The sequence below is a fragment of the Varroa destructor genome, unplaced genomic scaffold (genome assembly GCF_002443255.2).
Source record: "Varroa destructor unplaced genomic scaffold, Vdes_3.0 BEIS01000005.1, whole genome shotgun sequence".
Taxonomy (NCBI): Eukaryota; Metazoa; Arthropoda; class Arachnida; order Mesostigmata; family Varroidae; genus Varroa; species Varroa destructor.
The window spans coordinates 9,690,081-9,712,442 of NW_019211458.1; the positions used below are offsets into that span (position 1 = coordinate 9,690,081).

General features: G+C 43.9%; 1 protein-coding gene across 12 annotated transcripts in view; it reads left to right on the forward strand.

Annotated features, from left to right (window-relative positions):
- Positions 1–22,362, forward strand: part of fra (neogenin protein frazzled) — a 139,420-nt gene that overhangs the window by 64,545 nt on the left and 52,513 nt on the right. The window contains exons 1-3 of one of the 12 annotated variants that reach the window (XM_086989345.1): positions 6,866–13,654; positions 13,881–14,447; positions 14,852–15,254. The exons of 5 other annotated variants lie outside the window; for them this stretch is intronic. The gene's annotated coding sequence lies outside the window, so the exon portion shown is untranslated. Of the gene's footprint in view, positions 1–6,865; positions 14,448–14,851; positions 15,255–22,362 lie in introns of those variants that run through there. 6 more of the 12 variants (XM_086989343.1, XM_086989344.1, XM_022806173.2 and 3 more) reach the window with 6 other exon arrangements.

The window sequence follows — 22,362 nt, forward strand, 5'->3', positions numbered from 1 at the left end:
TCCGTTTCACGGCAACTTTTCCCTGTCGTCGTCTTCTTGCTGTCTTTTTCTCCCTTTTACTGCAAATGCGTATGCGTGTGGCTATGACAGTGATTTTATTGTACGGTCTTTGTATCAGGTCAGCGTTTACCACGGGAAGCCAGATGGGATGCGATAGACGCCTGTGATCGCCCTTCATTGTTACCACCTCTGCCCTCGCTATTTTCTGTACTAACTCGAAATTCGTACGTCGTTTTCTTCTATCCGTGGGTCATATGGGCTTCATATGCGAACTTCACTTGGCCGTTTTTCTTCACGTCGTTTCTGAGGCTAAAGTTCCTTGTTCCATATAAAACCCCCGAGTATCAACTCGGCCGGACGAGCAGACTAGAGTGACCCGTTATCGAGCCACCCCACCCGTTATCTGCTGAAGTAGCTCAGCGTCCACTGGCTCCTTTCTGAGTCCCATTGTCCGAAAAGCGAAGAAAGTGCCGTCTATTTACACTGTGAGATGTCCCGTTAACTTAGAGATGGAGACCAAACAGATTTCGTAGCGAAGCATGGACATATTGGCAGATGGTGTCCTACGACTCATGTCATCTGTTTATAGACGAGAAGAAGAGTAAGGTAGTTGTGTACGACGCATGTATAGTTTGCCGCCGTCACAAAATGAACTTCTTACATACATAATATATATAAACTGAGCGATGCAACCCTTGAAATGTGGTTTGGTGGCCTGGTCGACCTTACACTGGAGAGGCTCGTTGGCCTTTGGTAAAGCAAAAGAGGCAAACTAAGTTATAAGGCCTGGCAATAATTTGAAAACAGCAAACATTTATTTGTGTCCGCTATAAAATGCCAGCCATTTATTTCGCAGGTTAAGGATGATGTTGTGCTTATTTACATACGGGAGACGATCGAAGGTACGCATTAATATTTTTTGGTTCATTTAAAGGTATCGGTGATGATTTGCTAGCTTATTGATGGACTAGGCGGCTGTCTAATAACCAATTGAGCTGAAAGAATGTTTGTTCAAATAAAACTAAGCCTTTGAAAGGATGTTATGATAGAAAGATGTTGCCCGCCTAAGAAAAGCTGCGTAAATAAAAGTCCTCACCAGTTTCACAAAGAAGGATCTGAATAAGAGAGAACACTCAGCAAAAAGACTTTTTAGCCAAGTTTTCTTTAATTTTTATAGAGAACGATTGATTTTTTGATTTCATTTATACGGCAACTATCAACGCTTGCTAAGGATGATCGGTTTTTAGAGACTATTTCGCATTGCATTTTTGTATAGTAAGAGATGCTGCAAGGAAGGTAAAGGGACGTTCTATGATTTAGAACGCCGATATTTGAAATGACAAAGTCCCTGCGGGCGTCTGCTTGCTGTTTGATACTTCCACTTGAGAAATTTTTGCTCTGTGGAAGACGGTCCAGCGCTTTGATGCGGGTGAGCGGTCAGACCAAGAATGTCGTCGCTTCGTGGTAGAACCCTTCAACGTAGTATAACAATGTGCAATACGGCGGCTGATGAACCCTTTCTAGAGAAATAGCATGTGATAGCAACGCCGTTGTATTTAACATTATTTCTGATTAAGTAGTTTATATTCTTGTTATATAAAGAAACGTCTACGACACACGAAGGGAGCACTTGACAAAAAAAACACCGTTCACGTGACCTGTGGGATGCTTTCATGAATTTCCAGAAATAATGCTAGTACTAGGTCTATATTCTACAATTTTTTACGCTGTTGATTTTATCTAATCCATACACGTTTTTTTTTTTCAGGTAAGAGAATTCATAGTCTGCCGTAAACATCGGTACCGACGACTCCCTAATAACGCTTAAGTACAGTCCTAATACCACTAGATCAATGGAAGCCTCAAACACAAAGTACGAATCAAAAATTTGTATAGAGAATGCATTATTAACCAAATTTACAGTAGGGTAAACCAAAAAAGTCTATAAGGTAATGTTATTTTTTCGCATTTGGTTAGTGATAAAGATTCCTCGCTGGCTACGCATCAGCGCCTAACTGGAGCATTGATCGTATATAGTTACTGCGACAGTTTACGTAGTGAACTAGGCACGAGGTTGAATTAAGTGAGACGGAGCATTCGAATTACGCATGCGAGACAACGCTTTTACCCGGATGTGTAACTCGATAGAAGTTATAGGAGGATGATTAAAGTAAAAGCTGTCTTTCGCTTTTTGTCGGAACACAGTTTGCCCTTCATCGAGATACAGTCCAGCAAGGCAACTTAATGTACAATCGTGGAGGCCGTAGTGAACGGGTGCGAAACAGTAGGGCTGCAGAGAGGGCAAACTTGCGGCCGTAGAAAAGCGAGCTCGTCGCTCCATTATTTTTTCTACGGCTGTCAAATAGGGTAACAACACATTTGGCATATGATTCGGTAGAATTCCATTTGACCCGTAAAGCCCTAGCCAGAGACACCCCAGTCAGAAGCGGTAGATGCTTTGCCGTTGCGTTTCTTTCGATCTTTTCTTGCACATTTTGCTTTTTCAACTGTCATCGGTGGGGTGAGTTTTGGATTGCCAAGCAGAAGACATAAATCTACTCATACGCATCAGCATTTGAGTAGCGGCTCGAGAGAAATGTAGCTAGAAAAATGGGCGATTGAGCAGACTAAAAAAGTGACTGGAGAAAAGAAAAGGAAAGCTTCACTTACTTTCCGTTTTCACATCGTCAACTGCAACGAGTTGTCTGCTCCGTGTCTGATAAAGCTTCCACAGTTTGTCCAGGCAGCTGAAGTTTAGCGATGAAACCCAGCGCGCGGTGAAGCTTTGTCTTTTGGCCGCTCGGGTAGTTACAGTCGTGCGTCTGCCGGCCTTCGGATCTCTACGCTCTTACGGTATCGTTGCTTGCGATGGCCGGACCATAGTTCTACCCCAGATTCCTGTCCTCATCCCTTGCCCTATCCCTCCTAGCCTTTTTTTCAATTGCTGGCTGTAACCAGCAGGGGATTTCTCTTCGACTTTGTTTGAAGTGCAAAACCGAAGCAGCATACTGACAGTTTTAAAGCAAACGTGGCCATGGCGACTGCGGTGTAGAGCTTCGCCGATGTTCGAAGTGAAGTGTCATATTTTATGTTTCATTTAAGCGGGTAAGACTGGTCTGAAGGGGAAAGACACATTTAAATGTTATGGCGTCCGGTTCAAAGAAGCTAACAAAAGAATTGTTGGCTGTTTTGTCTGTTAGCCTCTCTCTAGGTTCCCTGCTTTCCTGCCGTAGGCTTCGCTTCTCGCTAATCATTGGTCGACATCGTCAACGAAAAGAATAAAGAAGAATGGTTGATGACGAATCCATGTTTCCCAACAAAAAAAAATCCTTCATAAAGCACCAAGACGATGGCTACTGAGTAAATGGTACGCGTTTTTTCGTATCTGGAGTTAGCACTATCTTCTATGTATCTCCTATGTAGCATTTCAGCATTCCGAGTAAGAAATCAGGAGGAGACAAAGAAGAATGGTTAGCTATTCCATTGTCGTTTCTTCTAGTCCACATTTCCACCTGTGTTTGTAACCCATTCGTCGCGTACATTAACGTCAGTAACCTATCACGCTTCATACGTCTTTCCTCAGACCTATGTCGGCATCCGTTGCGAAAACGAACTTTTGATCCTCGGAAGACCACCTGGAAATTTTACGCCACGCTTGTGCATCCTCCTAACGGAAAAGTCAGTAGCGGTAGCCAGTGTTAGTGCTCTGGGCTTGTTGTATACACCGAAGACAACACAGACCAGTGAAGCAAAGAAAGAAATTGCACTGTATCAGAATGAAGGCGAACGAGTTGATGGGAAAGAAAAACGACAATAGACGGATTCTAAGCAAACCGAAAAGTGACACTGGCAGGCGAGCGTTGAGGTTGATCAAGGGTCGCGAAGGTCGAAAAGTATACGGAGTACCCCTAGACTGCAGAGGGCTTTGGAGGATTTTAGGAAATCTTGAAATTGTAAAGCCTCCTGAGGAGACCCCCCGTTGAGGAAAACAACGGAACAGTCAATCAGCCACTTCTATTTTGGCTTGCCCTTCATCCAGTCGTATACGTTTATAAGGGTCGATAGCAACAAAGTCAACCACTTGAACCGTCATGCTATGAACGAATTTATAATACGTGCTCTCTTTAACCGCCGTGTACCTTGTACTCGCTCTTCTACACGAAATGCATATACCCTGTTGTTAGCAGGATGACAGGCTCGTCTTAATAGTGTAAGTGCTCCCGGTTATCTCTTCGACTAACAGGCCAACCGAAACTGAAAAGAGTGTTCTGTTAAATTGCTATCGTACGTTGTCTGTCTATAAAGTGGCCTGCAAGTTACAGGTAGGTTACAAAGCGGCCAGAGGCAGAATATGAAGTGGCTAAAGGGTTACAATGGGACACCATCTGTTATAGTTAGCGTTGGTGCCTTCCTATTTATTGTTGCTGATGCGACGGTCGCCGCCGCAACAGGGAAGGGGCAAATCGAATACTGCACGAAACAACGGAAATAAGGCTCGAATAGGACCCAAAAGGTAGTCTTCCTCCTTAGCATGGTTGCTTACGTTTACAAAACCTTCAGATATCGTGAATAATTTAGTGGACATGTTGGCTCACACCAATACAAAAGATTCAAGTCCCATCGTGTTGCACACTGGAGTTGTTTTCTGTAGGAATGAAGAAAACAAATTGCATTCGCTTTTCTAAGTACACGGCCAGAAATGAAAAAAAAGTTTCTATGCAATTCAGTTTGGTTATGACGGAACCGAGTACAATGCTTCGATCGTATCCAGAGATCTTGAGAGATACACCTTGAAGGTCAATAATTGACTATTTTACGCAACGTGGCCTGTAAGGTGTTAGACGTAAAAACTTCAGTCTAGAATAAGGCCGTTCTTTTCTTGACATAAATATATTATGTTTATTTAAGCAGCTTGGCTTCGACAACCTCAAGGAGCTGTCTTAGTCACAGTGCAAAGCTGAAGATCAAGGCAACTTCACCGTTTCCGCTAGAAAGTGGTAAACTGTTGAGGCTGAGGATGTTGATTGGTAATGGTCGTTTTGACAATGTTATTGTGACGTTAGTAATAGTAGATGTTGTCAAAAGCGGGTCGGCTGTCGCTTATGAGTTGCAGTCTAGCTAGGCATCCGCCGATGGCCTGCCCTTTCCGTCAGGAGGTGACGGGCACAGAGACGTCCTCCACACTGTTGCTGTTTGGCTGACGATGCTATTACATCTTGATGGAGTGCGGCTCTCGTCAGGCCATTCAGTAAGTCGTTAGTTGCTGCTCGTAGTGAGTAAAAGAGGCGGCATTAGATCACTGTCAAATACTGACGCCGCCGACAACTAACATATACGACATCTGACTGCTCGTTACTGCTGCCGCTGCTTTTGCTGGTGGGTTTGCCATACCGCATGGGTTTCCTTTCGTTACGGATTCATTAACGGTCTAAAGCTTTTCCGCAACTACATCTATATAGACGCTTTCTTGCCATCACACGTGTTCAGTAGGGAGACCCAGACATCCGTCGCACATAGCGGCATGGGACATCAACACGAACACGAGATGAGCACCATACACTCTGATTTGATGATCTAGCTTTATGTTTGATTTCAGGAAATCGGCATAGATCGGCGTCTACAAAAAAAGCCTCTCGAAAAGTGAAACAAATGAAACAAACTACTCACGACGCTAACTATTCTGATGGAATTGGTTATGAACTTTCGAAAGATGCCATGGTACGAGCAGGTAGACCTAGATGTATTATCCGTCGTTATGTCGATATTCTAAAAACGCAGATATGTATTCTATAAATGACTTGTTCTTGGGCTTTTATAGTGTGGATGAGACCAGCGAGAGCTGAAATATTATTGTGATTATTACTATGGTTCCGCTGCTTTGTAGAAAAGAAATGCTGCGAAAGAAGAACGAAGGAAGAGAGAGGTGAGGGACGGGCCGGTTGAACGTGAAAACTCTGTTTTGCCTCCACATGTGTTCTCCCCTGATGTCTCCATGAAGCTGTTTAACGCGTCCCACAGTGATGATACATTACAATGGTCTATGTGTATTCGCGTACTATCTGAGTTTCAAAAGAATTTGCGTAACTACGGCGGTTCATTCCTCCTTCTAGGTAAAGAACCAGCAAAATTCGCCCAAGAAGAGCCGGCGGATCTGGGTAGAACCGTCATTTAATGCGTCTGTTAAGGAATTTGTAAAACCTTTCCTCTAATATAATACTGCAATATATGTAAGTACGTGCCCAGTTTCACGCTTCCTAGGCAACTTAACCCCAAGGTTTTGACAGCATCTGGAGTGTTTACATGCCTAATTATAATTGCGATTTTGTCGTGATCTTCTACATTCTATAGATTTACAATGCTTCTCTATAACGTATGAGATCATCGGTCGTTTTTTAAGCTAGTTTTTTTGCATTCGTTTTGAAGCCTGAATCAACTAAAGAGTTAAATGTAGAGGTTTGAAAAACACGACATCCCAGGAACAATAAATTAGGTAGTTCACATAGATCGTTACCTAAAACACAATCTGAATTTAATTTATGACCATATTCAAGCTTATAACAGGCGATACAAAGCTAGATGGGATAAGCCTCTCTACATAAGATGAGCTGAGTTAAATGCATATAGTGCATGCAAAAAACCAACCAGTCTCAAAGCTACAGGTAAACTACAGCATATCATTTCAGCGTTACCATTTCAAAATATGTATTGATGTCGTTTTGAAAGATCGCTACCAGTCGCATCAAGCGGAGTTAAACGATGTGTGATGTAGGCATCTGGATTTTGTCTGTTTCTCTTGAGAGTCGGCAGCAGAGCTTTTCCGTTGTCGTCCGTCGAGCAGGTTGAGACGATCGTAGGACGCGAGGCCGCACCTGAGGCAGAAAATAGGCAAAACGCCTTCGTTTTATTACAAGGATCACGCTTGCCGCGATTTGATACCAGCTAACTCGGCCCTGCACAAAAACAAACAGCAGAATATATATAACTCGACTGCCAACGGCTCCCTATTTCGCGCCTAATTCATAGTCAGTCATCGGCCGACGTTATAGTGTGTGTAGGAGGCCTTGGATTTTTAACAGTGCTTTTAATTCGTTTGTCGCTACTTGTAAACGCGATGAAAAAGGGGCATACCTAATACGCAGCATCGACAGAGATTATTGTTAGTGCGACAATTTCAATTCAGCAGCGTATAATGAAAGGCTTTTAAAAGATGTAGAAAAATTGTACTCTAATAAATATATCCGAACCCGCTGTCTCGTCCATTTTGTCCCCGCCTGACCCAATCCCGCGGGTATTTCTAGAAAATACTCGTCAAACCATAAATTTCTTCTATCGATTTGCAGCCCTTCCATAACATTTTCCGTATGTGTTATTTACAATTTATATATTTGCTGGTGAAAAATTTATAAACAGCTAATATGGAACACCGCCTGTTTGTTCGTCTCACACGCGGTCGATAAAAGTGTAGTCTCAAGACTCTGCTTTTGCCTTTCGGAGTCTCATGAAGGAATAGCTCGCTTAGTATAGCTATGTATTTACATGCTCATTAAACGCTTTTAGAGTATGGTGACGTAGGTTCATATAATTGTCATAAAATCGATTTAAACCTTTTCTTTCTTCCTGCTCGAGACAGGACAGTATAAACCAATAAACATTTAGCTTATGTTGCTCAGGATCTGTGTTCAGTTAAGCGGGTCGGTTAGATCTGCGTTAGGCGTGCCTATGGACACGTGGAAGGGGGGCGTCGGGCGCAATATGGCGGCGGTATTTATCTGCGATAACCGCAGCTGCAGGGAAACAGTCAGACAGGCGGACGATTCAGCCAGTCAGATAGTGCTCGCGCGCTTGTGACACTGCCCCCGCCGGACCAATTGATGAGGGACCTAATAGAAGGATACTACTTCCTTGTTAGCTCTTGCATGCAGTGAAACGTTCCCAGGAGAGATACGTCGCACGACCGCAATGCCTCTGGCACATCTTTGGAATAGCTCTAAGATGCTATCTAAAACGTGCGGTGCGGGGCTTGCTTGAATGTGGCAACACCTGTAGACATAAACAAGCCCATATGCATATGTTATTTTTAAGGCATAAGGTGCTTCTGATAGGCACGACGGCAAGCGAAAGGCTCGACATGGAGTCCTTTCGTATTATAAAGTAAACCAGAACCATTTGAGAGCTCCAATATGACTATACTGACAAGTGAAAGCAGATCAGTGAGCCACGATAGCTTCCCTAAACCGCATTGGAGCCCAAACGAACAGGTTGTGCGAAGGACGTTTAAATTAGCGAACAACTGAAAATTAATTTAGGTCTCAAATTATTTATCACTATCAAGCGGGCTGGGGTGTGTGGGTGACGTACGTAGACAGAGATAATAAGCATCGTGTGGTCTTTATGGAAAACCTCGTAAAAGCGCTATCCCTGGGAAATTATGAAAAGATGAAAGAGCTTCTTATACAGTTTAAAATACCCGGGGTCAGGTTAAGTATAATACCGCCTTCAACGCTGGCTATGAAACTGATTGACAACAAATCATAGGTTAGCTAATTACATTCTGTACTTATTGTATGGCACGTCAGTGTAGTAAATTTGTCTGCATTGACTAGTTGAGTCAGTTTAAGCAAGCCAATTTATTTAGATTGGATACCCCCACTCTTATTTCGCTAATTAATACTGCATCCACAGACAGGCTGTACTTTATTTTTCTCGACCTTTATTTCTTGTTTGAACAGAAGCTTTTTACCTTAAGCGTGCCTTTGCAGACTTCACAGATCGTGCAAAACGAAAGCAATTTCGCGGTTTCGAGAAATTCAGGCCACAAAGTTCTACGAATCTGTACTTCTTCGTGCATTTACGTTGAATTGCGCACATATTGCAATATATATATATATATTTGTTACATTCGATTTCGCTTTACGCGCTTTCTTTTACGGCGATTTCTTTTGATGCTGCATAAATTATTAATAATTATATAAAATATAACACAGAGTTAAAATAAAAAGGAATATAGCTACGACAGCAATGCTCATCCTTTCTCTTTCCATGTCTATGTCCTTGCCTACACCACTGACTGACTTTTGCACGATCGCGCTGCGCCTGCCGGCTTCTCTACGTTTTTTTTATGGCGGGATTGTATGCCGCAACTACAACGAATGCCAGTGTATGTTAGCAGTCGGCAACATTTTTGTAGGGTCACCGAACCCGTGGGTCTGAAATGGAAAAGGAGCCTTACCTGCCGTCGGTATTAGTCTCGGTTTGTTCTCCTCTTTGCGCCAAAGGCGTTTAGAACGCGCTGAGCGCGATGGTATCTATATGACGCTGTCTTTGGGTCAGCCATGAGCTATCCGAGGGTCAAGCCCTACAATCCTTATGTCTCTCAATATGCATAGGACTTTGAAAGTGATGCATATATCGGACGCCGCGCATACTGTGTCATAGAATAGGCAGTAAACGGGCCAAGAAAATGAGCGAATGCACAGGAAGAATATATCTACATATTACGGCTTTCTTCGGTAGGTCGAGTAGAGCCAGCGAAGTATCGGCGTGGACATCTCAAGTGTACTCGACTTGGACACGAGACATGAGTAATGAAACCTACGAACACCCACGAACTTCTCCGATCGACCAGGTCAGTAACTCAGGGTTCGAACGTGGGTTCGCGTCGTCAGATATTTAAGGAACAGGCAAAATAGCAGTTGTACAAATGCACCGAACAAGAATAGCCTTCTAAATGGACGCAGCATTGGATTTAAGCGCAACGTTTTTACTACCGGTCTTCGGCCTTGGTACCTGCACGCTTACGGATCTAAGATAGTCTTCGTCCTCTAGCTTGTTTGATGTCCAGGTAAGAAAAAAAAGCACGCACTGTGAAGAGGTTGAAACGTTGCTAGGCCCGAACGACCGAGAGATAAATGCAGATAGTTGTAGCGCCTAGCTGCGGAAGAGAATGAACCGTTTTGGATTCTCTACAGGAAGCGGTGGAATGGTTCGATCGATCGAATGGAAGTGGCACAAAGATGCTTTAGATTTGGCAGCAAAATGAAAGAGCCATACAGCAATGATCAACTAAGCCCGTCTGTGTTTAGGCAGTTTAGGACCGGTTCTGCTTGTGGTCTTTTCAACTAATCGTCCAGCAAACCCAGTAACAGCAGCACTTGCAGTTTTCCATTCACTCTTCAATATTATAACCTACTATTAAACCTGAGCAGCTTTTCTAGCGGCTGTGGCTGCTTTTGATGACGGAATGATACGATATAAGTATTTACAATGTATCTACGTATAATGACTACGTCAGAACACCTGTGAGCACCGGAAAAATTGAAGCCATATTAAGTAGTGCTCAGTTAGCGCTAATGTGGTGGTCGACGTATCCGGCGTCCGCTAAATACTGTGTTTTTGCTACTCAATATGCTTAAAGGAAAATCTTTGTAGATGCATACTTCTATTAATATCGTCGCCACGACTGTTGATATTGTTTAATAACTTAGCCGGTCACTCCCTCATTTGTCTTTTCATGAGTGATCGAGACGAACTGTTAGCTGACGCTCCTTTGACAGGCTTGTGCCTGCTGCTACTGTCCCTAGTAGATGGCCGGCTCCGGCTGTCGGCCGCGACTGCTGTAGTGATAGTTTCTAGATAATCGAATGAAGTTGAAAAGAACTAGCCATTACCAACTTTGTTACATCCAGTGACAGCAGAAGGACCAGTGCAGAAACGCCCCTCCGTGCTCCAACAGCAAGGGCTAGGAGCATATAGCAGCACCGATGGCTTGATGGCGTGTTCTTACCACTTGCCAGCGAACTAGATTGGACCAGGTGAGTCTGCACAGACACCGGGGAATGCCAACTTTTTTATTTTGCCCCTGCACCGCTGTAGTAGTCGCACATCTCTTTTTCTTTTCGCCGTCGTCAATGCGCACTCGAAGGAACTCGAATGAAAGCCGAAGCAAGGAATATGCGCAGCCGCCTCGTATCCTCTCAGAACTAGGCCTCTCTAGAAGTGACAGATAGGACGTTTCAGCAAGAGAAGTGATATAGGGCAGCAGTTCGACAGAGATTGGGTTAGAGGTCAGTGAGTCTCAAAGGTTGAACGAACGTCCCTTGAATACTGATGATGAATACTAAGGGTCCTTCTTTCTCTCTATGTTTCCTTATGCTTGGCTATAGGCACTAACACCCGGAACACACTAACGTGGGAGGCATATACACCAAGAATGTCCTAAGAAATACTCCAAGTTTCGCTCTTGCTCTTTCCCTCACCCTTACACAGCCATCAATACTGCCCACAGTGATATCGTAAGCTTCCTGTACTGAAATATCTCCGTTCCCTAGTACATACTGCCCGTAGCCGTATGGAAAAGTAGTCATGGCCTGAAACCTGTGAGTGGAAGGCGAAATCAAAGTAAAAGGTAATTTCGTGCTTGACCAGTAAAGCACGCCCTACCGTCAAGAAGCATACGACAAACTACTCGAACAGGGCTTACAAGATAAGCGGACGTGGGTGGCTAGCTCAAACTGTAGGGAAACAATTGAGCTACAGAAGTGTTAGCGCGCTTGATAAGCATAGTATATAAATCATGTTGACTAGAGTGGCTAATCAGACAAAATCATATTTATACGCGAGTATATATCTAGAAACATAGGGGTACTTTTTTACCGTTTAATTATGTTGTACTCCATTAAGAGAGCTGAAAGTTCTATCCGCCAATACACTGATGATATGTCGCTTGTTACATGGCGAAACTAGACGTAACATTTGAGGTTTTGAAAATAATGTTTGAGATATTTATGACGTGCGTATGAATTTAGCACGTTTGGTTGGCAGTACAAAGAGACATTTGGCGGTGACAACTATTTAATCTCTCTATTTTCGTTATAATGCCGTCGACACGTTTAGCTTTCTGTTCGTGTCGCTTTTCCATCCAGTTTTTGCAACGTTCGGCTCACTCAGTGCAGTCTTATACGTGTTCAAATAAGTCGCTCTTGCCAACGTGAAGTCACATTCAAACTTCCGCTAGCTATGAGTAAAAAGAATAGTGTTGAACCTATAACGTGAACGTCGCGCCTGTTATGTCCGCTTGCACAGAAATATATTGCGCTTTGATCTCTGTCGTGCTCAGTGTTAGGTTTAGTATTCATACCATTCAAACGGCAACGGTAATGTCAGGCAAACCCTCTGGATGGTACCTGCAGTGGTACTATCGCAGTGCCCGGACTGGCTACCACAGTACTAGAACTGGTAGGGCCTAATAACCATAATGGCCTGTGAGGTAGCTCGCTGAAGCTGCTGGCGCTGCTACTACTAAACTCTGAATAGAGAAAAACTGAAGCAGTACAGAGTGACTACGCTAGAGGGTTGGAGGTGAAAGCGGATGACGGTTGGGCTGGGGGAAGGATAAGTGTGCAAGATAGAGGCACAGTACCAGCAACATTTTTGTATCGAGCACGTAGTGCGCTGCGCCCACGCCGGTGCGAGTGGGCCATGAACATTGAACATGAGGACGACCCTTCATGTGGCGAGGAATTTACCCTAGAGAGACCCTCGTACCACAACCAGCAAGTCGGCTACCCTCTGACCCACAGGCCCCCGTTCGTCTCGTACACCATATCTAGATCTCTATACCCCACTGCGTGAAGCAAGTTTAGCATCCGTGCTATCAAAACGCATACCTGCAGCAGTGGCAGCAGTAGGTAGGTTATTTTGCATCGCTCTTACACAAGGCTTTATGCAGCATATAAGCAGCCGCAAATCCTCACTACGTTTTGCCCACACTCTCTACTAAATGTTTACTGTTTTGGCCTTATAAAAGAAGTAAATATTCTCACGTACTTCATGGGTCTCTATTTGGTATTTAGGCACATTTGCAGGGCTCTCCCAGTGTGTACCGCGCGTATAAAACACGGGTATGGGTAGAGGCGTTCGTGAGGTTCACCAAGCACTCTGGGTCTAGTGATCGTAGATCGCTGTGCTGATCTGCCTGTGTTTGGATCTCCTGAAACATTGTCGTAAGCTGCGTCAGCAACGGTAATACCTTTTCTGGGTCGTCTGTAACGAATAGATGACCTACGAACGACGAAGTGTAATGTATAATAGTAATAGCAGTACGCTTTGTAAATGCTTGCCTATCTCCTCGATGCGGTTACGAAGTAACGAAGACATGGGATATATAGTGCGATAAATACTATCTGATGCGGTTTTCTCACCTTCCAAGCCCCGATCGCACGGATATGGGGCGATCTTATTGCACGAGAATGTGAGTGAGCTGCGCACAAGACAACGAGTGACGGACGGGTTAGTAGCCTTAATATAGTACTTCCGCTTTCTCGTCCGTCCTCGCCTTTTCCGGTAGGCGACGTACGGCACGACATATCCAACAACTACAGCCACATTGGAGGGTGTTAGTGAGGGCGCTGATGCTGGTACGTTCATGCGCGGATTAACGACTTTCAACGGGGCTATAATGCTAACCTACTGACACAAAACCTGCCCAGTTGTGCATGGTCAGGTCATTTGAAGCTAAACAAAAGCTGCTAACGGGGCACGTGGACCTGCGTAACAGACTATAGCTTATCTGCTATTAAATAAATAACTGTGGAATTAGCTAATCTATCAGCTTTTAGAAGAACCAACGATTGAGAGAACCGTAAGACGTCGCATGGTATGTCCAGCTTGTACAACACGAACAAAGTATGTTACTTTTTACCAATCGTTATAGTATCTAATGTACATATATATATATAATTATCGCAGTATAAGGTAGCTGAAAAAATTCGGCGGAAAGTCGTTCCTCGAAGCATCGCTGTCCTTATTTCTAGCAACGTCCCCAATGAGTAAATGGAATCGAAAATAGACGATGTCTTATTATAGGCCACTTCTCTCTATAGCTGTCAAGCTAATTCCCATAGGTGAAATGCCCACCTACCCATAGTGCTGCTCATAACAGCAAGTGGAGAAAGTAAAAATCGAATGCTCATCGGATCAGTAAAGCGCAAGGCCGTTTCTTTGCATCTTGGAAAGATGATCATCGCCGATAAAACTCATTTCAAATGAATGAGGAACACTTTAATTGGGCATGGTGCTGGCTGGAGCCTCCTGGAGGAGAGCTTTCGAGGAAGTTAGTCGAAACAAATAATTGGAATCCGACACCCAGTACCATCGACAAGTCTTCCGTTATCTTGGAAAATCTCGGTGAAGCTAACGACGATGAATCGTAGCGACTTCCTTCGACGCTATTGGCAGTCGAAGGAAGTCGCTACGATTCGATAAGCGAGCGGGCGAAAGCAGTACGATGCTGCACCTTGCGCCAGACCGAAAAATCACTTAGAGCTCTCCTACCATTCACTGCTCGACCTCAGACGTCTCCGCCTTATGAAGGCCGCCGATGCCTTTACGCTACATCAAGCATGTAGCTGACCAAGGCCGACCGCTGCGCCGTCTTACCAAGGATAACGGTGAGTATGGCAATCAATCATTGTATCCTAAATCTGCTGTAGTCTGCTATCTCAACAGAACCTTACCTTATTGAAATTGCTTGATGCCATTCATCTAATATATTTCTCCTTGCGGTTTAATCATATAAGCGTCTGCTAACGCCATATAATAATCGAATACAGCCTGGGCGTGGCATTACGTTAAAATCTTAGACCAGCTACCATACGCCTGTATGTCTTGTAAGCCTCAGTTAAGAAAAGTATCTGTCGGTCTGATTTTGATCGTGATTATAATCAGTAGTTAGCCGGTGCTGTTACAAGTTTTCTCCAGGTCCTATTGCTGTTGAGGGCATGAACGAAAAAGCAAAAGGAGGCCAGGGGTAAAAGAGGTTCTCGCTTTTTGTTCTACACGTCGTCGTATCTAGAACGGAGGAAAATTGGAAACGGGAAAGAATCAAGAGAAGATGTAGGTGGCGGCGTGGCGACTGGGATAAGGGACTCTCAAATGCTGAGTCATGGCTTGCCTGTGTATCTGTCGAGCAACCGAACCACCAAATTGTTGCTTATGACCCTCGCCCCGCTCCCTCGGGACAAAGATGGAGCAGCGCTTAGATGGAGACTTACTGCGACGACTACTACAACTATGGTCTCTACTGACAAGGAAAGGTCTTCTTGTTGCAGGCACCCGGCTGACCCCTATTTTACCTCGCCCCAGCTACCTCGCTTCCGAAGACATAACCTGCTGGGCGGCCAATATGAAATGAACGCAGCACTAATGCTGGCAATAGCAGCAGCACTCGAGAGCACACAATCTCTGATGGCATACCTGTACGTACCATCTATATACTACATACTAGACATGCTATCTTCGAAACGAGGAAGCCTAACGTACGGATGAATCTTCCATCTGGCAAAGTCTCAGTTTGACTCACACAATACCCAGTGCGATGAAATTTTATGTAGATCGATGTACTAGTTATCTTTCAAGTTCGAACACGTTATATATGTACTTATATATATACTTATGTTATATGTATACACGCTTGGTATGTACTTACATCATGGTACATCGATGCGACAGTGCCTTGGCTTATGTAGGCCTCGCATGTATCTATGTAGATTTACATATGTATCTATACAGATATGCATGTATACGTGCAGATAGGGTGGATAGCCGTGTCTACCTAAGCAAAGAACTAGCCCTTGCATATTACTCTGTTAATGGAACATATCGCTTACTGCCTATCCGAGCAGTGACTACAAGTATGTCGTTGGTATAGTTGTGTTTTGTGCGAAAGGACGATGCCAGCTGATGAAGCAGATGATAAGTATGCTTGGAGGCCAAGTCGGGGAAATGGGGACGGGTTGCCAAAAAAGGGCCATTCTTTTTCTCATGTGTTCTCTTTTTCCCCATATAGTTGATAGATCTTTTCCAGCGTTGATAAGACGAAGACGGAGAAGAAGCAGTGGGAACTCGAGCAGCTCGGACCCAACTCGACCCAGACGATGTTGGATCATCGCTTGAGGCAAAGACCTGCTCCATGTGATGCTGATGGGTGTTGACCGGAAAGGGTGGATCACCTCTGACGTCCTTTATACACTATATATTTCTAAAAACATCATCGAACTGGAGTATAAGCATGATCAATTTCGACTAATTACGTAAACCTGATGCAAGATGACATATTAACCGCCGATGCCCTTTCGAGCATTTTCTTGCATAGCTCGTTCTGTGTCATTGCCAGTAAATAATACCTATTCATTGAAGGTTCACACGTGTCGTGTCAAAATCAGGTTTTTTTTAGAGAAAATAGGCATCATTTTGACGCATTTTCGTTTTTTTCGTCATATTTTCAAATCATGTATCACCGCCCGGTTTACTGTGCTATGGCGTACATTATGTTTAGATAAACTGTTGCAAAATAAATTGTTCTAAAAACACAGTAATAAAAATGTAGAAAACATTTAGGGTTTTATGTTTCTATCTCTTTACGTTACTAAACAAGCACGCTTCATGATAACTGATGCATTATTTAAACCTCCTTCGAGTAATCTAGAGTGACTACCATCCGTGTAATTCAGTGTGTTTCCATGTTCGTCAAGCGCAACGGGCTGACGATATTATTGTCAGGGATGCTGTTGGCAACTTGTACTACCTAGTATCTTGCCCTATTTACTGAAGCAATAGATGCAGTATCTGGCTATCCAATAGCTAACATCACCCCAGGCGAGCCAAACAGCTGCAGTCTGTTTCTGCAGCATCGGCAGGATAGTGAGTAAATGAGTTTTTGTATGTGAAAATCTTCGTCGCGGCTTTGTCATTGGGTTGCTGTTCCTGGAGATCGCAGGTTTCGAGCTGCTACGGCTGCTTAGACCTAAAGCAAGTTGGTGTTGGTGTAAGAGAGCTTTACCTTAGTCATAAATTGATTAGACTACGCACCTACATAGGGTCTGACAAGCAGACTCACCTTAAATTCTCCTCACCCTCTTCTCCGCGCCGTTTCTCTCGTTTTCTCGCTATCCTGTCCCTATCCTTTAGCTTCGTATGACTCAGTTTTCCTGGCACCTCCTAGTACTACATTACGCTCCACTCTCCACAACAGACAAGCATACCTCCCCTTTCGCGATCTTCCATCGTCCGTTTAGCTTTTAGATCTCTCCTGCTCTCACATTCAAGACAGGGGTTCGGTAGCATGGTAAAGTACCGGTCGGTTTTCCTGTGCCAGGGTGTCCTGGTAGTCGACTCAGCCTGAAAGGTGGTCTGTAATCGCCTGGGACTACGTGCTTCCCTGGGTAACGAAGTAAAGGAATAGAAATAGATAGCCAAATTAAGAAATTACTTTTCACGAGAAATTAGAGAATTTGGCCTCGAAAAGGCAAAGTGTTCACCGCGCGGGCCGGCTTGCAAACGCCAGGGCGGGTGGACTGATCAGCCCCGGAGCAGGACTCTGCCTCCTGCGGTTCAGCTGCTGTTGTGGAACGATGTGGAAGATGTAAAGTTTCATGGCTCTCGAAAGCGGCAGCAGGCGAGGCGCTAAAAGGAAATAGTGAAAAATTCCTCGTTGGAGAAGAGATTAGAGAATTGCTCATACAAACGGAGGGATGGGAGACACATCATAATCAGGACGGGTAGTCGCATCAGGAATGGCAAATCAACAGCAGAAGAAATAAAGCGTGGAAGAGAAAGAGTGCAGCTAGTGAAAACCTCGTAGGAATGTTCTGTTACGGCGGATGGGTATAGAACTTAGCGATGCGTTGAAACTAAAGAACAGATGGTTGCAATGAGCCGCTACGGAGTCTTTAAGTTGATCGTTTGAAAATGCTAAAAGATACGCGTCGTCCCTCTCCAGTTCTGACTACATTAAAATGCTCACTCATGCACACACAAGCAGGAGAACAGTCATAGGAAATTTGAGAGTATAAATATTAAGAATACACTGCGATGTATATGTATATATACGTATATATATTTGCTAAAATTATACGTAAATATATATAGGGTATTGGCCGTACGTGATTTCCGTTTATCCAGGGCTATATATATACTAAAAACAAATAAAGTGCGGAACCTTTTAAAAAGCCTTAATAGTCAACACGGCAGACATTTTTATGAAAAGCCGGAGCCTCATAACATTATTACCCCTGCTAAAAGCCCTTTGATTTTTTGCGTGGCCATCAGATCATTGAAGCTAGGTATGAGCGTTGTGTGCTACGATACTACAAAAATATTATGCTCGTACTCCAGCGACATGTTCTGCGGCTTTACCTCCCATAATAATATTTTACTCAATGTAGAAGTATTTAGCAAAAGGTACGTATTATATAATATCAGTAGCTGAGCTACGCGTCGAACAAATACAGACAAACTGATCCCCCACTGACCTCGTTTTACCAGGATCAAACGGATGCTGCTATTCAATCGTGTTACGGTGTTTTCTTGTCTGGGTGGCTAAATGCACTTTATATATATATATATATAACATATTTATCCGAGCAAGAATTGACAGCGACGGAGGCCAGGAGACATTGCCAATCAGCCGATACTATAAAGGCAAGCTCGTAGGTCATAACGATGTGAAACAAACATGTTGCCACTGCCAGCGGGATTACTGTTCATGCCATTTTCTTCTTGGTTTCGTAGTTATTTCCGTCGTCGTCGTCGTCGTCCAACTATAACCTAGCCATTGTTATCAACCGTAACGGTACAAGCTATGTCGCCATTATGAATCCTTCGATACTGATCGTGCTAATATATGCTAGGTTCTCCTTTGGGTCATTGTGTTACTTCTATGCTGATACATAATACGACCACACAACCTATAACCGCCGTCGTCACCCTCCTCGTCTGGTTTGCCTGTCGCCTGCGGTTGCCTGCTGCCCTCAGTTCGGTCTCATGTTGATAGTGGTCAGCATTTTATCTAGTTTCATCTAACCCGCCCCAGTCGGAAGACAGAAGCGCCCGACCGACTTCAAGACCTACTATAGAAAGGAATGCACATTTGTGTCCACCGACGATATGTCTGGCATACATTCTGAGCCTGTCTTTATGCACGTATGTATACAGTATAAGATACTCGAAGCGACGACCGCATTTACTAACAAACGTTTTACACTGTACGAGCCCTAAGCCAATATATGCAGCAAATAGTGTACGCAGTTGATCCGGCGAATCGTGGAACGCGTGATGCTATGATATCCTATGGCCGCCTTCTCCCGCTCCAACGCTGCTGTCCCCGCTTCTCTCGTTCGTCCAGCAGCGACCGTGTAATCCACGGAGCAAATTGCAATTTATAGTTTCGCGCTGCAGCTTTATGGGTATGGATACCATGAGAAAGAGCTTGCGGTGTAGCTAGTAGTGGTGGCTACAGTAGTAGAAGCACGACATCGCAACAGTCGTAGTGGAAATAGTCTCCATGGCGCTGTGCCTTATTTTGGCAGTTAGTTGCACTGTTTTCCTAGAGCTTCTATCTATTCGAGATCGCTAAGATTCGGGAACCGTTAGGGATAAGAAGGGTCTAAACGGGGAGAAGGAAAGGAAGTACAGAGAGAGAGAGAGAGGGGCTGCTTCCTATATAAACTGAGGCAACAGAGGGTTTACAAGGGTTCGTTTAAGAAGGAGAAGGCTAAATGCGGTACACCTCTAATGCAGATGCACAGCAAGAGATAAGGAGAGAAAGGCTCTGAATTATGGTTTAATGTACCAGCTGTTTCATCGTTGTTACGCTTGCATTGCCACCGTACCGGCTCTAGCGCGTTCGTCATTCACAATCAGCGCCATGGCAACGTTCGCGCATCTACCTTTTTGCGAGCTGCTCAGCAATAGTGCATCATCACCCAGAATCATGCCCTAGACTAGCCCAGAATCATGATTACATCACCAGCACTATAACCAGCTATCAGGAAAATTTCACCTAACAAACGGCTCGCTTGCATAAAGTGTCCAAGCAAGTCCATCGTTTTTCGAAAATGGTCCGATGCAATTTTGGAGAGGAAAGAACTTTTCGATGTCTAACCGTATAGTATGAATCTGCTTTCTCCTCTTCTCGTAGGTCTTTCATGTTCATTGCCTCTATATAAAAATTTGTACGTAAAGCTTCGTACGTGTCTTTGAATTTTGAGTGTGGTTTCAAGTGTCTAATTTATTCATCAATTCAATCTTCGATCGCTTCGGCAAAACGCCGAATTGCCCGATCTTCTTGTTTCAGCTTTTTATTGATATGCTTGCTATCTGCGAACCCAAGTGGTTTGTGAGATTTTTGGTGCACGGTTAATACTCTCGATTTGCATGTAGCTCAAGAAAAGGAGAACGTTCATTATTTCCTCGTTGAGAGAACAACATAATTTCCGACAGGACCTCTGTAGACAACAATATTCGCCAGTGTTATTCAGCCTATGAATCCGAGGGCCTGTTTCAGTATCATGCCTCTCTCTGGGTTGCCCAGGTCTGGGTATATTTTAAATTACCTAATAGAATAATTGGTTAATGCCAAAAAATGATTCTTTTGTGCAGTCTTTCACTACGTAAACTAAAGAAACAATAGTGAATCGATATATCCTTTCGCATTCGACTCGGTCGACAACTGACGTCTCAACTAGACTCGTAGCTGAAGTTAGCCAGGCTGATGCGTTATAACATACGCCGATTGAAAACAGATTTCCTTATCAGACCTATAGAGATGATCGATTGGATAAGGTGTTTTTGTGTACATATGTACCTTGAAAGTAGCTTTCCATACCTTTGGTTGCTTGCTCAGCCAAAGGAGCTACAGGAAAAACTGATGGACGGACAAAGTAGAACGTTAACAGGTATCCATCCACATTTGTTCGTGTTTCCACTACCCGCTCGTGACTGCCATCGACGTTTACTCTTCCTTTTTTCTGTTTTTCATCTGTAATCTATTGTATCTTCGTCCTGCTCATGTGCTTCATAATCATCGGCGCTTTGCGCTTTTGCTCACCATTGACCTAAAATCTATCGCCAGTTTTCGTTTTTTGACGGAGCCTTTCTTATTTCGCCCCTCACTTTTGCTATCCTCAAATCGGCTTCCGTTCCTCTGAGGGGAATGAGCAAAGCCGATGGAGCCCGAGACTCCTGTTTTTGCTTTGCGACAAACGAAACGCTACGCAATGGCAAAGCTGCCGTCCAACGCTGGATCCTGATGATGGTCGTTTATGTGAGTACTACTGGCCATTCGATGGTTTTCTTTCCCATTAGCTTTTTCGCTGCGTTTTATTGGAAGTCGGTTAGTCAGTGTTTCCTCTGTATAGCGTTTTCTTTGTCTACTTTTTTTTTTAATGTCTGGGTTTACTTCGGTTCGTTCTTCTTTGCAGAACTCTGTCTCTAGTTATTTTCTCTTTTGCTAGATACGGCAGGTCTTAAGGTGGCAAGCAGGCGAATCGCTGAGCTACTAGTCCAAGGTCTTAAGTGTCGTCAAGTGGCTCATCACTGCAAAAGTCATATGAGTGAAGGTCTGTTGGAGATGAAACACGGGAAGGCGGAGGGAGTGGACGGGACGGACAATTTGAAACAACTGACCTCTTCTGTCTGCTTGCGTAGCATTTCCCAAGCGACCTTCTTTCCTAACTCCAATCGCAATAACTAGTACCAACGTAGTGCCCCTGATGCTAGAAAAGCCGTCTTCGTACGCCCATGACTAATACAACAGGCGGCAGAACAATTGGGCTGATGTATCTGCTCCGACGGTCAGAAAATAAAGAACAATGGAAATGGTAATAAGGGAAAAAATAATAGTATCAATTAAAACCGCAATGTATCAATGTATATGTAACATAAAGGGAGACGAGAACGAAGTACGTTATAAGTCAGCAGTATGTAGCGGAAGTTGACGTAGAGGGGCGGACCCGTCTCAAAAGACACCCTTTTAATGCCACTTACGGGTAGCAGTTGTTCTCTACATCTAACAGCACCAAGTCCAAAAAAAAACTTTAAGAACACCGTTCACTAGATACTGTAACTTAAACTTCGAAGAACAGCAAAGAATTTGCTGTAACGCGGGAAAATTCTGATCCCTAAGGGCCTCCTCTTCACCTGTAGCAGGGCACTTCTCAGATCTTGGGAAGTTTTTTGGAGCATTAACACGTTTGGTACCCTGTTGATAATACGCGTACCATTTGAAAAATTTATTCAGTGCTTAATGTGCAGTCTTATGTATTAAGACGATTTTCCGGCGAACCATGCACGCATATTGATCTACACGTTCCACCAATTTCAAACAAAATTACAGATAGGTGACATTTTCGCTCCTATCAAGATACACATTGTTATGTTCGTGTACCATTTTAACGCTACATTCATTTTGCTAAACTACTACACGTACGTATTTGTAGTCATACGTAAGAACTGAAGCAGTTCTGAACCGCACGCTGACTTCCAGTGCATATAATAATACATTATCGCATTCAATAATCGGACCAA